Here is a 16291-nt window from a genome sequence, read left to right as displayed (position 1 = left end):
TTTATAGGCATTCAAATTGCTCGTGGGATTGACAACACCTACTTGGCTGCATGGCCAAATGTTTATTCCTCCTTTTATCAACGTAAGCTGACTTCACCTTGGTTCAATGTGTTCTTCCCAAACGTATCCAACACAATTTCTTAGAGTTTAAGAATTTCTCTTAATTGGACACCTAGATTTTAATTGACGTTATCCCTTACGTCTTCAAGCTTTGTTTGTATTCAAATCAGGTTTTTAAATGCATAACCTACCCCAACGCGTCCAAATACATCACCCAGAAGCTTGCTCGGCCGTTCAATGCATTAGCGAGGCGTGGGCGTGACGTTCGAATCAGACAAAGCAAGGCTAACGCATAGGCGCTCTCGCTCTTTCTGCTCTCAGTAGTGTCGCTCTCTCCACTCTCAGCAGTGTCGCTCTCTTCACTCTCGCTCTCTCCAGCAATCTCGCTGGTCTTGCTCTCTCCAATCTTGCTTTCTCTCTCGCTCTCTCCAACTTTTCTATCCACTCTCGCGCTCTCCAGCTTTCTTGCTGGTCTCGCTCTCTCCACTCTCGCTCTCTCAAGCTTTCTCGCCGGTCTCGCTCTCTCCCATCTTCTATCCAAACTCGTTCTCTCCCATTTCCTCCCCAATCTCGCTGGTCTCGATCTCAATGATCTCGCTTTCAACGATCTCGCTGATCTCACTCTCAACGATCTCGCTCTTAGCTATTGCGAATTGTTTGTCTCTGTGCAATTCCTACACGATTGTGCCACTAGTCACTTGCCTTCCAGTGCTTTGTGCACAACACGCATTTCACATAAATTTTTCATACTTAGCAAATTTTTCTCAAATTTTCGAAACTCATTGTCCATATTAATCTTTTCAAATCTTCATTCCTTCTTCACCATTTCACACTAACTTTCTCATCAACCTACTCAACTTAAATTATTTAAGGAAAATCTACTTAACACTTAAAAATTTCCTTCCTCTTAACTTAGGATTTAACTTTCACTTAGTTAATTCCTTTTATCTCTTGCTTAAGTAAGGAAAATAAAAATCCGGGTTCGAGATGAAGCTAGTTATGCTGTAGATGATTCAGACTACCGGACAGTTTGGCGGAAGGCGTCGCGAGGATTCGGATGCCCATCTCCGATGTTTTATTGAAATCTGCAATACTTTTGTTTTCCCAAACATCTCAGCTGAGGAGGTTCGACTAACGCTGTTCCCATTTTCATTATGCGACCAAGCAAGGAAATGGGCATATTCTCACGAACAAGAGGAGATCATGTCTTAGGAACAAATAGTAGAGAAGTTTATGAAGAAGTAATTTCCCCCGACAGAGAACGCAAGAAGGAGGAAGTTGAATACTAATTTTGAACAAGATATTGACGAATCTTTTAGTGATGCTTGGGCGAGGTTTAAGAGATTGGTGTGAGATTGTCCGCACAATGGCTTACCCGATTGTCTTCAAATGGAAATTTTCTATCATGTTTTGAACCTTGCATCACAGATGGCTGCCACTGCGGCAACAACTGGAGGTCTGCTTGACAAAACATATGACGAGGCAAAAAATATCCTTGATCGCATTTCGAAGAATCATGAAGACTGGAGGGAAAGCGATCACAGACTTAGAATTAAAGATAGTGACGCAAGTAATGGGGTCATCGTATCCCTACAAAACCAAATGAATGCGATGATGAATCTAGTACATGGCATCGCAATCAATAGCCCAGGAACGAATGGTCAATCGTAGAATCAAACTAGTAGCTTACAGGGGCTGCAATCTTCATCTCTGGACAGCTTACTAAAGTAATATATTGAGAAGAATGAAACAGTAGTCCAAAATCAGGCGAGTTAAATCCGCAATCTCGAAATTCAGATAGGACAGATTGCGAGCGAGCTCAAAGGTAGACCGCAAGGGGCATTGCCGAGTTCAATTGAGCTCCCGCGCAACTCAGGGAATACATGAAAAGAGCAGTGTCAAGTTGTGAGTTGCGAAGCAAAAAAATAGTAGCGAAAGATAAGAAGGAACCCAGCCGGACTATTCCAGTTGTGATGGAATCAAAGACCCTGTTGACTCAAGAGGAACCAGAAGAGAATGAGACGATGGAACCGGAAGTTGCGTCCAAGCCTAGGGAACAAAAAACCATGAAAATACAGCTGCCACCATTTCCTCAGAGACTTAAGAAGAAGAAAAATGATGAAGTAGAGTATCATCGCTTCATGAATATGCTGAAACAGCTACATATCAACATCCCTTTCACTGAAGTGATTGACCAAATGCCAAAATATGCGAAGTTTCTGAAGGACATGGTGACGAAGAAAAGGAGCACAGGTAAGTTCCCAAAGGTGGCGTTAAGACAAAAGTCAAACACAATTATTCCACCGAAAATGAGTGACCCCAGAATTTCACAACACCCTGCTCGATTGAAGATGTATATATAGGTTAAACGCTTTCCGATCTCGGGGCCAGTATCAACTTAATGCCCCTTTGAATTTTTAAAAAGTTGAATGTGGGGCAGCTGGCGCCCACGATGGTGACTCTCCAGCTAGCTGACAGGTCCCTTGTTCATCAAGAAGGGAAGGTGAAGGATGTTCTGGTCTGGATTGAAAAATTTATCTTATCGAAAGACTTCATCATCCTCGATTATGAAGCGGATAAGATTGTACCCAACATTTTGGGACGATCAATTTTATCCACTGGTCGTGCTCAGATTAATGTGTATAAGAGAGAGATCACGCTGAGTGTGAATGGACAAAAAGCTTAGGTTTGACATTATTAAGGCCATGAAATACCCGGAAGAAGAAGACCTAACAGATTCCGACAGTGAACCTAGTTTGTATGAAGAAGAAAAGTCTAAAGATGATGATGAAAGAGAGGATGCAACCGCATCCGTTGTAACCTACAATGCGATCGTGGAAACAACAACCAAAGAAGAAAAACTAGCGTTGAATGAAGAGAAAAAAGCACAAAAACCTTCCTTGGAACAACCACCTACTGTGGAATTGAAAACCTTGCCAAACCACTTGAAGTATACTTTTTTGGGGTAAAATGAAACTCTACCAGTAATAATTTCCTCTGCACTTCAAGAAGAACAAGAGCATGCGCTGCTGAGCATCCTGAAAAAGTACATAAAAACAATAGGATGGACGCAGACTAAACCTTGTGATGAAGGAGGTCATGAAAAATGAGATAATCAAATGGTTGGACGTAGGCATTATTTATCCAATAACCGACAGCACGTGGGTTAGCCCCGTGCAATGTGTGCCCAATATGGGAGGGATAACGATAGTCCCAAACGCAAATAATGAATCAATACAAATGAGAACTGTCACTGGCTAGCGAAGTTGCATGGACTACCGCAAACTGAATGTTGCGACGAAGAAGGAACATTTCCCCTTACCTTTTATTGACCAGATGCTAGACCGCCTAGTAGGAAATGATTACTTCTGCTTTTTGGACGGGTATGCAGGCTACAACCACATTCACCTGCCCCTATGGAACGTTTGCTTTTCGACGCATGCCATTCGGATTATGCAATGCGTCGAGCACGTTCCAGAGGTTTATGATGGCCATCTTCTCTGAGTATTTTGAAGATTCAATGGAGATTTTTATGCATGACTTCTCGTTGTACGAGCAAACATATGAAGTCTGTTTAAATAATTTAGAGAAGATAATCAGAAGATGTGAAGAGACGAACCTTGTGCTGAACTAGGAGAAATGCCACTTCATGGTGAAGGAAGGTATTGTGCTCAGGCACAAAGTCTTCAAGGAAGGGTTGGAGGTGGATAAGGCGAAGATAGAGGCCATTGAAAAGCTCCCACCTCCAGCAAATGTGAAGGTTGTCAGGAGCTTCCTGGGGAATGCAGGATTTTGTCGACNGCCCAGGAACGCATAGGGGGCATGTCAACGCAATCGATCAGACGAGCGCAAGTTGTGCCACTTGTGGAGAAGCCCATCCGATGGAAGAAAATTCGAAGAATCCGCAATCTATATGCTTCGTAAAGAATAACCCCTTCTCTAATACTTACAACCTCGAGTGGAGAAACCACACCAACTGCACGTGGAAAATTCAACAAAAAAGATTTTCAACCCTTTGCGCAAAAAGAAGGGCCGCAAGGATTTTTCCCGCGAACAAATGGTCAATCGTAGAATCAAACTAGTAGCTTACAGGGGCTGCAATCTTCATCTCTGGACAGCTTACTAAAGTAATATATTGAGAAGAATGAAACAGTAGTCCAAAATCAGGCGAGTTAAATCCGCAATCTCGAAATTCAGATAGGACAGATTGCGAGCGAGCTCAAAGGTAGACCGCAAGGGGCATTGCCGAGTTCAATTGAGCTCCCGCGCAACTCAGGGAATACATGAAAAGAGCAGTGTCAAGTTGTGAGTTGCGAAGCAAAAAAATAGTAGCGAAAGATAAGAAGGAACCCAGCCGGACTATTCCAGTTGTGATGGAATCAAAGACCCTGTTGACTCAAGAGGAACCAGAAGAGAATGAGACGATGGAACCGGAAGTTGCGTCCAAGCCTAGGGAACAAAAAACCATGAAAATACAGCTGCCACCATTTCCTCAGAGACTTAAGAAGAAGAAAAATGATGAAGTAGAGTATCATCGCTTCATGAATATGCTGAAACAGCTACATATCAACATCCCTTTCACTGAAGTGATTGACCAAATGCCAAAATATGCGAAGTTTCTGAAGGACATGGTGACGAAGAAAAGGAGCACAGGTAAGTTCCCAAAGGTGGCGTTAAGACAAAAGTCAAACACAATTATTCCACCGAAAATGAGTGACCCCAGAATTTCACAACACCCTGCTCGATTGAAGATGTATATATAGGTTAAACGCTTTCCGATCTCGGGGCCAGTATCAACTTAATGCCCCTTTGAATTTTTAAAAAGTTGAATGTGGGGCAGCTGGCGCCCACGATGGTGACTCTCCAGCTAGCTGACAGGTCCCTTGTTCATCAAGAAGGGAAGGTGAAGGATGTTCTGGTCTGGATTGAAAAATTTATCTTATCGAAAGACTTCATCATCCTCGATTATGAAGCGGATAAGATTGTACCCAACATTTTGGGACGATCAATTTTATCCACTGGTCGTGCTCAGATTAATGTGTATAAGAGAGAGATCACGCTGAGTGTGAATGGACAAAAAGCTTAGGTTTGACATTATTAAGGCCATGAAATACCCGGAAGAAGAAGACCTAACAGATTCCGACAGTGAACCTAGTTTGTATGAAGAAGAAAAGTCTAAAGATGATGATGAAAGAGAGGATGCAACCGCATCCGTTGTAACCTACAATGCGATCGTGGAAACAACAACCAAAGAAGAAAAACTAGCGTTGAATGAAGAGAAAAAAGCACAAAAACCTTCCTTGGAACAACCACCTACTGTGGAATTGAAAACCTTGCCAAACCACTTGAAGTATACTTTTTTGGGGTAAAATGAAACTCTACCAGTAATAATTTCCTCTGCACTTCAAGAAGAACAAGAGCATGCGCTGCTGAGCATCCTGAAAAAGTACATAAAAACAATAGGATGGACGCAGACTAAACCTTGTGATGAAGGAGGTCATGAAAAATGAGATAATCAAATGGTTGGACGTAGGCATTATTTATCCAATAACCGACAGCACGTGGGTTAGCCCCGTGCAATGTGTGCCCAATATGGGAGGGATAACGATAGTCCCAAACGCAAATAATGAATCAATACAAATGAGAACTGTCACTGGCTAGCGAAGTTGCATGGACTACCGCAAACTGAATGTTGCGACGAAGAAGGAACATTTCCCCTTACCTTTTATTGACCAGATGCTAGACCGCCTAGTAGGAAATGATTACTTCTGCTTTTTGGACGGGTATGCAGGCTACAACCACATTCACCTGCCCCTATGGAACGTTTGCTTTTCGACGCATGCCATTCGGATTATGCAATGCGTCGAGCACGTTCCAGAGGTTTATGATGGCCATCTTCTCTGAGTATTTTGAAGATTCAATGGAGATTTTTATGCATGACTTCTCGTTGTACGAGCAAACATATGAAGTCTGTTTAAATAATTTAGAGAAGATAATCAGAAGATGTGAAGAGACGAACCTTGTGCTGAACTAGGAGAAATGCCACTTCATGGTGAAGGAAGGTATTGTGCTCAGGCACAAAGTCTTCAAGGAAGGGTTGGAGGTGGATAAGGCGAAGATAGAGGCCATTGAAAAGCTCCCACCTCCAGCAAATGTGAAGGTTGTCAGGAGCTTCCTGGGGAATGCAGGATTTTGTCGACGCTTTGTGAAAGAATTTTTGAAGATTGCGCGACCATTGAGTACGTTGCTGGAAGCAGAGAGAACGTTTTACTTTGATGAACAATTCCTCAACGCATTCAAGATACTGAAAAGTGCATTAATAACCGCACCTGTGTTGATCGCACCAGACTGTACACAGCCCATCGCATATGCGAGTCAAACCTTGAACCCTGCCCAAACAAATTACACTACCACGGAAAAAGAACTTCTTGCGGTAATCTTTGCGCTAGAGAAATTCACAGCTTACTTGCTGGGATCTAAAGTGATCGTTCATATCGATCACTCGGCAATTAAATATTTAATGACAAAGAAAGATGCAAAGTTGAGGTTGATTCGATGGGTTCTCCTCCTTCAAGAATTCAACATGGAAATCATTGATCGCAAAGGGACGTAGAAGCAGGTTGCGAACCACCTATCAAGATTAGAAAATCCAGAAGTTGACCGCAACCAGTCAGAAGTGAACGCAACCTTCCCAGATGAGCAGCTGTTCAAAATTGAAGAGTTACCATGGTATGCAGATGTGGTCAATTATCTGGTTTGTGAACAATTTCCTGAGACCTATACAACCCACCAAAAGAGGTGGCTCCGAAACGAATGTAAACCGTATTATTGGGACGAGCCAAATCTTTACAAAAGAGGGTCAGACTAGATTTTGCGCCAATACGTACCGGAAGCTGTTCACTAGTGCATGCTATCCCAATGCCATGACTCACCGTACGGTGAACATTTTGGAGGCCAACACACAACAGCAAGGGTGTTACAAAGTGGATATTTTTAGCCAACATTATTTAAGAACGCAAGAGAGTATTCAATGAAATGTGACAGGTGCCAACGCACGGGAAACATTTCATGGAAGAATGTGATGCCCATGAATATCATCTTAGAATTGGAGCTATTCGATGTATGGGGCATAGACTTTATGGGGCCATTTTAACCATCAAATGGTCACAAATACATTCTATTGGCTGTCAATTATGTTTCAAAATGGGTTGAAGCGGTATCGTGTCCCGTAAGCAATGCGACGGTAGTCTCCAAGCTCTTGCGAAAAAATATCTTCACTCGTTTCGACACCCCACATGCAATAATAAGTGACGAAGGCTCCCAATTTTTTAATGGCGTCATCAATAAATTGCTTCTAAAATATAATATCCACCATAAGGTCACCACCGCATACCATCCATAGACAAACGACCAAGCTGAAGTGTCCAACAGGGAAATCAAGCTGATCTGAGAGAAAGTGTGAAGCCTTCACGCAAAGATTGGGCAATGAAGCTGGATGAGTCCTTGTGGGCATACAAGACGGCCTATAAAACACCTATAGGTATGTCCCTGTATGCGCTGGTGTTTGGAAAGGCATGCCACTTATCGCTTGAACTAGAGCATAAAGCAATGTGGACAGTGAAAAAACTCAATTTTGATTTGAAGACTGCAGGAGAGGCAAGGAAACTTCAGTTGGTCGAGCCCTACGAATGGAGAACTCAAGCATATGAGAATGTCAAAATCTACAAGGATCGTGCAAAACGTTGGTATGACAAACAACTATGCGAGAAGAATCTCCAAGTCGGACAGAAGGTCTTGTTGTACAATTCTCAGCTACGAATTTTTCCCAGAAAGTTAAAATCGCGATCATCTAGTCCATTTATAATCAAAGAGGTATTTTCGCATGGAGCAGTTGAGTTATCTAATGAGGACGGGACTAAACATTCAAAGTCAACGGGCAAAGAGTCAAGCTCTATCATGAAGGCGACTTGCATCACTGGAAAACCTTCGTGGACCTGAGGAACTCCTGACTAAAGAAGCAGTAGGCAGTCCCTGCGCAATCATAAGATTCGAACTCATCAGGGACGCAATATTTTCGAAGTATCCTTTTAAAACTTTATTTCATGAACTCCCTCTACTTTTTTATATCCTTTTTACACCATCATTTGCATAAAAAGAAAGATTTTTTTTTTACTCTGTCTTTATTATTTTTTACCCTCTCGATGTTTTTAGCAACGATCGTGGTAAACGATTGCGATGAAGCTATGCGATAACTGAAAAACGCGACCAGTTCGTTCGACCATCACAATAAAAAAAACCGGCTCACCGCAAAGAAGGATGTGATCACAGATGATGCGGGCAACAAAGTAAATTTGGGGGTTGTATCTTTCTTTGACTTTGTCTATTCCAAATTTTGCATTATCGCATCTCATTTTTAACATTGATTATTTTATCATCGCATCCTCTTTAGTCGGCGCAATCATTAAATGTTGATTACTTTAGTTAGTCACCGCATTGTTTTTCTATACCAATTATGATTTCAATGATGAAACGCATGCCTCTATTTCTCATTGCATGTACTAAGATCAACTCAATTTTAGGACAGTCAATTCATGAAATATTTCTAGAAGTTAGTGGTCCACTAGCTTTCTTTCAAAACTGACTTTTACAATACTGCCTAAGAACATCGTATGAATTCTTTCATTCTATCAGTAATGAGGACATTGCTGCATTTAAATTTGAGGGTGTCGGTATCTATTTTCAACCTTGCTACCTTTAGACATTCCCTAAAAAAAATAATAACGTTGAGATCGGATCCTACTCGTAGTTGGATGTTCGCACGACACCCGTGGGGGCAAGCCAAAACGAAGTAGGAATCGTGATCAATGCATAAATAAAGTGATCGCAACTCTACTGCCAAATGGGCATGAGTTTAGACTGAGAAAGAGCGCCTTGGTCGTAGTTGGATGCTCGCATGACACCCGTGGGAGCAAGCCAAAACGAAGCCTAGGCACTTGGATCAGTGCAAGGTCATAAAAAGAATATCTAAACTATGCAAGGATAAAAAGTCATTTGGAAACACCCAGGTTGGAAAAAGTTTTTGAAATTAATCATGCGATGTCTTGCAAACAAGTAAGGTCTTTTTGAAGGTTAAAGTTGCGGTCCTTAAATTTTAGAAATATTTTAAAAAGAAACGAGGATAGAAATTAAGAAGATTTTTGTTCATAAGATTTGAATAAGGCACCTCGAGAAATCTAGGTAAGGAAAAGGCGACTGACTCTCTAAGAAGAATCTTTAGTTTATGCTTGAAGACAAACATTGTTTTAAATTTGGGGGTGTGATAACGGGTAGAAATACATGTTATTACAACGCAAAGATATAAAACAATGAGGGAATGCGATGGTAAAATTATGCAAAATCATGTCTAAAAGCATTAAGTAAAGAATATTGTAATCACGTGCGCCCATCGCATTAAAACAGCCAATTTACTTGTTTTGTGCAGGAAAATGCGTTGGCGCAAAGCAAATTACGATCCAAGGAATTCGGCACCCGAGCGCATTAGAAGATTGTGACCGCAAAGCTATGCGATCGTATGCGCTCACAAAGATCTGCTCAAGAAGATGGTCGTATAAAGACGGCGCATCAAGGTGAAAGCTTAATAAATCATGATGGGACAGAAAGTTGATATCGATCGAATCCGAATTTAGTTGACAAGTCGTTAACAACACACTGTAGCAAGTACATTAAACTTTTCAGTGACCATTAATCGGTACATCAGATAGAGATTTAATGACCTCCCATCATTGCAATCAATTGAGAGAAAAGCTTCTTCACCTTGAAGCTCTATAAATACCGAAGGTCGCCACAGATAAAGGAGTTCGAGTTCCAGTTTTGCTAGTTTGAAAAACACATAGTTCACCATATACATAGAGATAGATCATGGATAGCCGTAGTCTGTAATTCTTATACTTAGAAGGCAGAGGCGAGTGAAAAGAGAAGACGTCAAAAGATCATTCATGGTTAGCTCGAGAGACTGCCGGGAAGCGCTGGGAACCGAGAGAGGGCCGACACTTGCAAAAGCAAGAACAGTCTTTTAGGCAGAGTCGAATAAAACATAGTGTAAAAGCCTCGGGGGGCAAGACATTGCTACCGAGCTTCCTATCCCTACTTTCCATTGTTGTTTTGTATTTTGATTTTATTTGTAAAATGGAATTTGCATCCCTACATCTGTTCAATCTCTTCATATTGCGCATGAGTAACTAAACTTCCGAATGGGTTGAGAAGTACTTAGCTAGCATGACCTAAGTTCTTCATTTTATGCGATCATCTTGTCTTATGTATGCGTCTATCACTCTTTAGAGATACTTGAGAGAGTAGCCTAAAGAAAGAACCTAGACTTGAGAGAGTCAGGTTAGAATCTAGGCTTGAGAAAGTCAGAGTAGAACCGCATAAGCAAGAGATAGAGACTTAGAGATAAGTTATGTTTTCTATCATGCATCGCATGCACCCTAGAAATAGGATATGATAGTATGTGGTCACCTTGTGTATGTGTGTATCATCTTTCATTGCATAGACAAGAATAGAGGCTTAGACATAAGTCCTATAGACATTATCGTATACATCGCATGCGTCCTAAAATTAGGAACTATGGCATTTACATTGAGAGATGACATGTTGTTGCGTGTGTGTAGCATGATCGCAATAACTTGAATGCAATCTCAGGAAGTGTTAGCTAAATCCCTTCTCAACCCGTTCCCCGCTTACTCATTGTAACTTTCACTGTCATCAACTCTTTACTCAATTCCGCCGCATAGGATTTATACTTTAAACCACATACCAACCAACTTATTGTTTTTGTCACCGCAAAGGAATCAAGATTTACCGTCGCATATTGTCTCAGTAGTCCTTGTGTTCGACCCTGGACTTACAAGGAAACCTAGTAAGGTTTAAGCTTGAATTTACTAGGAAAACTTGTATGTGCAACGCATAGTTCATCACCGCAATTTCATACCATTATTTCATCACATTCACAACGCATCAGTACCTGAATATATACTCACTTAGTATTATAAATTTATTTGAAACATTTTGTTAATTATAAAAATATATATATTACCGAGTGTATTTATCTCGTCGCTCCAAAGCAACCCTTATTTCTTCTCTTTTTTTTTCGAAATAATTTACGCACTTGAAGAATTTTATTTGAGCAAGAGCATTTATCAACAACATTCGAGCTCCTTTGAGGTCTCCATTTATGCACTCTAATAGATTTGTCATCATCTACCCATATCTGAACCCTCCATCGTGTGCTTGAGTCCAGTGCTCCATACCAATATTGTAAAAAAAAAACTCAGACAACTCCGATTTATTCTTTTGATGTCCTTAATGACTTTATTAAATTTTCAAATTTGGAATTGACATTCGATACGATAAACATAATTCTTTAATGTATTGAATTTGTATTTCTTTTTTTTTTATTGAAGTTGCTGACAATATGTCGTAAGCAAAATCGATGGTGACATTTTGGTCCTGTCCAACCATTTGATGGATTGTTCATTGCTGAGATAATGCCAGCACGTCAATCTGAAATTAAACAAATCTCTTCGTGTGTAACAATTTCTCTCAAATATTTCAAGAACCATCCCCATGAGTCTGCAGACTCCTCATCTACAATGGCGAATGCAAGGGAAAGAAGATGCCCGTTTGAATAAACTGATATAGCAATCATTAACTTTCGTTGATATTTTCCATACAAATGGGCACCGTCTATCTAAATCACCGACCAATATCTATTAAAAGTTTCTATAGAAAGACCAAATACCAAAAATACAAAAGTAAGGATGACATGTCCTTCAGTTGGCGTTTCTTTCACTTTCCACTCCACACGTGTTTCGGGATTGGTCTGCTTAACCATATACAACCACCTGAGTAACAATCTGTACGACTCATCCCAATCACCGAACACTTTAACCAACGCCTTTCTTGCCCTCCCACACCCTATGGAAAGAGCATGATATCCAAATTTTGTTTTTATGTCGGATTGCAATTGTGCCACGCTGATAGATGGTTATTCTCTTACAGCATCACAAAACTCTAGTGCAATCATCGATGAATCTAATTGCACATGACTTTGACTAAGTTCTGAGTAAAAACATGTATGTTGATCAACATACTTAGTGATCTCAAACAAGCCATACGACTTTTTCTTTGTTGCACGAAGTTTCCATTTGCAACATTCTTCCCACTTCTTACACTGAATTGTTAAAATCATCAGTGTCGATTCCACAACCTCATATGGTACGTAACACTTAATAGCAAAACATTTGACCGAGTATTGTAGCATTTTTTTGTCTTGAAAAATCATCCCCTTATACAATTGGGTATTGTCAACATTCACAGGGCTACAATTGGGTCATATTCTCGAATGTTATCTATTACATTCATATCCAAATCATTGAATATATCTAAAGATAACCCATGTTCATGACCATCAAAATCCAACTCTTCAAATTCATCGCCCATTTCTATTCTAAAATACATGTAGTGATTGTTAGCCTCCATATTTTCATCATCACAAGATGGTGTAATTGATTTAGGATCAGGGTTAATACATTGAGTCGAATCTTCAAACTGACTAAAGGGTGCATTCATGTTTATATCCAACCTTACCCTATTCACATTAATATATAAATGCACTAAATTCGGGAATGGCATCGCGATTAAGAACACCAAGTTCATTGCTTGTTCATTAGGTATAGGGAATGGTATAAATCTTACTGATCTTGATGGTATTAGATTAGGATGTCTATATATTATTTCTAACTGATTTGCTCTCATATCTACACCAACTGACATCCCTACCATTTCAATGATTTATTCAAAAACAAGTACACCATTCACATTGATGCTAAAACCCCCACATGATAGTTGGTCATAATCAACTCCATCAACACCATCAATCATACTACCATTTGTAAACAACGTAAATCCCAAACATTTGTCCGTCATTTGCTAAAAAAAAGAACAAAAAGTACATTACTAATTAGTTTAGTATTTATCAAACTTAAATACAAAAAAAGAAAAAAAAAACAAAAATATAGACAAAATATTAAAAATATTAAAAACTAATAAAAACTTTGAACATCAAACTTAAATACTAAAATAATCAAATATCATAAGAAATATATATTAAATAGAAAAAAAAACGTTTTGTATTAAATAATATGAACAACTACTAAACTTTTTAAAATGCACTAATACTAAAAGTATAACACTAATACTAACAAAATGTAATATTATTTAAAATACAAAAAAACAAAATGGTAGGTCTAACATAATATAAACAAGATTATTAAAACATATTGAGAAAAAAAACTAATAACATCAATATGTAAATATTATTGAATTCAACATCTATTAAAAAAATTCACATTATAGATCTACTAACATCAATATATAAGAAATTAAAATAGTATATCTAGAATAATATAAATATAAAAAAAAAACTAGTAATAAATAAAGAAAGGTCAAACAATACATTACTATTATTTTACTACCTATCAAACTTAAATACAAACAAAAATATTAAAAATAATTAAAAAAAAACTTTGAACATCAAACTTAAATACTAAATCAATCGAATATTATAAGAAATATATATTAAATAACAAAAAAAATTGTATTAAATAACAAACAACTACTAAACTTTTTAAAATGCACTAATACTAAAAGAATAACACTAGTACTAACAAAATCTAATATTATTTAAAATACAGAAAGAAAAACATTAACATGGTAGGTCTAACATAATATAAATAAGATTATTAAAATATATAGAGAAAAAAATATTAACATCAATATGTAAAGATTATTGAATTCAACAACTATTGAAAAAATTAACATAATAAATCTACTAACATCAATATATAAGAAATTAAAATGGTATATCTAGAATAATATAAATATAAAAAAACTAGTAATAAATAAAAAGTAAACTCACAAATTCAATAGGGGGTTTACTTTTTTTCCTCAAAGGGACAATGGTCCCTTTTTTCTTTGTTATTTGTTATTCGGCAATAAAAAATACAAAAAATAGAATATTATGAGAATAAATATATTACTTATTTTTAATTTAGAAAAAAAAAACTAGGAATTTTGTTGAGTGAACATTACCTCTTTTTTGTTCTTTGTTTCCCAAACAACAATAAAAACTATATAAAAAAAAATTATAATAGTATGAGAATAGGAACAAAATTTATAATTATTTTTTTTTAAATTAAAATTTTGTAGAGTAAATATACAAACCTCACAATCTGATGAACGAATGTGGGGAAGAAGATGATTTAGTAACAATTTTTTAAAGAAGAAGAAGGAAAAAATGATCTAAGAGACAAAGAGTCAGAAAGGGAGAGTGATTTTTTATAGGTTTTCGAAAGAGAAAAGAGTAAAATTTGGAGAAGTTTTGGAAGAAGAAGAAGACGGTAGAAAGCGATCGAAGGCAGTGAGCAAGGAGAGCAAGGCAGAGGGAAAATTGTGATCTGGGAAGCTTATGGTGGGGTTTAAAAAGTTGTAAGTCGAGTTTTCAAAACTCGACCCACGGATTAATGTTCATGTCGGTGATGCAAAGGTGCAAGTGAAGATTAAAGACTGGGCATTGGGAAGGATTGAAGTCTAACAAACGATGGGACAGGACAGTGTGTCGAGTGTTGAAAATTCGACATATGTAGGTCGAGTTTTCAACACTTGATCTCAATATAAACTTTATTGTCGAGTTTTGAAAACTCGACTGAATCCCTCTCCCTTCCTCGAACTTGTCAAACTACAATATATCTCTAAATACTTTTCAAATTATCCTAGTTCACTAAATATTTCTTCAAATTACAATATTTCAATAAAACCTCCTAGTCACTATGATGGGACTTTGTTTGAATTCCCAACAATTAACCTTAAGAAATTATTGTAAGAAACTATAAATCTATAAATTTAAATATACACATTATGTAACCTTAAACTTGTGTAACTTAGGATTTAATTAGATTGATGGAGAAAAAAATGTTTCAAAAAAGTTATTTTTATTTAAATTATTTTCATAAAAAGATTAAAAGTATACTTGAAAAATAATTTATTTTCAAGATTAAATATTTGAAAAGTTAAATTAAACATACTTATTCATTTGCACGATCAAGCCAAAAATTGCACCAACTCAAGACTTCAAAATTGATGCAACAATGAGTTGCAGGGTTGTCTCTCCTATTAACAGAAAGTTAATTTTCGAACCAATTTATTTACGAACACATTTTTATAATATCAACCTCGAAGATATTTGATAGATGGTAATATATATATATATATATAGTATCAACAATAAAGAAATAAACATGTACGTTTTTCTTAAAAATAAATAAAAAAATAAAATAATATTATAACCTATGAATCTAAATGGAAAAAATTCTAGTATTGTGGCAGTACATATTACCATAATTGATTATTTGGTACATCATTGAATGATTTATTAATTTATCGGATATTTATTATATGGATCCTACATAATTATTAAAAAATCCCTATCGGATTTGCTTGGGGCGTTGAGTTGAGATATGATGTCTAGAGTCCATATGTCTGTGTTTGAGATACAGAGTTATTTGACTTCAGTTCATAGGTTTGTATTTGGGATGCAGAGTTGAGTTTATTTGTCTGGTGCATAGTTCTTTTAACACTCTAAATAATCTGCTTTTATGATGATTATTTTTTTTAAAAAAATTTTTAGTCAATAATTCAACCAATCTTTGTTTTGAATATAATATAGATTGCAATTTTCTTTTTAAATTTTTTAAGTTTTTTATTTTTCTCTTTTTTTTTCTTTTTTTCTTTCCTTTTTTTGGTAATAAACAACAATTAACCCACTATATTTCTTGCAGGAATATAGTTAAATAAATTAGGAAACCAAGGAGAAAACAAAACTTTTGATTCCTTATTTTCCTCCATGATTTTCGTCACCATCTTCTTCTTTTTCTTCTTCTTCCTGTGTTGTTGCTTTGTTTTATTTTATTGTTGCTCGGTATTTTTACTCTGTCATGAATTTTGTTAATTGAATCTCTCTCATCATCTTAGTAACCGATGGAATGTCATCACATTTCTTAAATAATTTCACTTTTAATTTTTCAAAATTTGAAGAATCATCAGAGAACAAATCTCCATTTTTCACTATTTATTGCCAAAAAATGTTCAAGGATAAAAATCTTCATTTTATGGT

At 37.2% G+C, this 16291-nt stretch overlaps 1 non-coding gene across 1 annotated transcript; it reads right to left on the bottom strand.

Annotated features, from left to right (window-relative positions):
- Positions 1 to 1326: 1326 nt before the first annotated feature.
- LOC120076952 lies at positions 1327 to 1433 on the bottom strand. Its single transcript, XR_005481697.1, has one exon. It is a non-coding gene; the product is annotated as a small nucleolar RNA R71 (small nucleolar RNA).
- Positions 1434 to 16291: the final 14858 nt, after the last annotated feature.

The sequence above is a fragment of the Benincasa hispida genome, chromosome 4 (assembly GCF_009727055.1).
Source record: "Benincasa hispida cultivar B227 chromosome 4, ASM972705v1, whole genome shotgun sequence".
NCBI lineage: Eukaryota > Viridiplantae > Streptophyta > Magnoliopsida > Cucurbitales > Cucurbitaceae > Benincasa > Benincasa hispida.
Note: the sequence above shows the minus strand (reverse complement) of the source record. Positions and strands in the feature narration are given on the sequence as shown.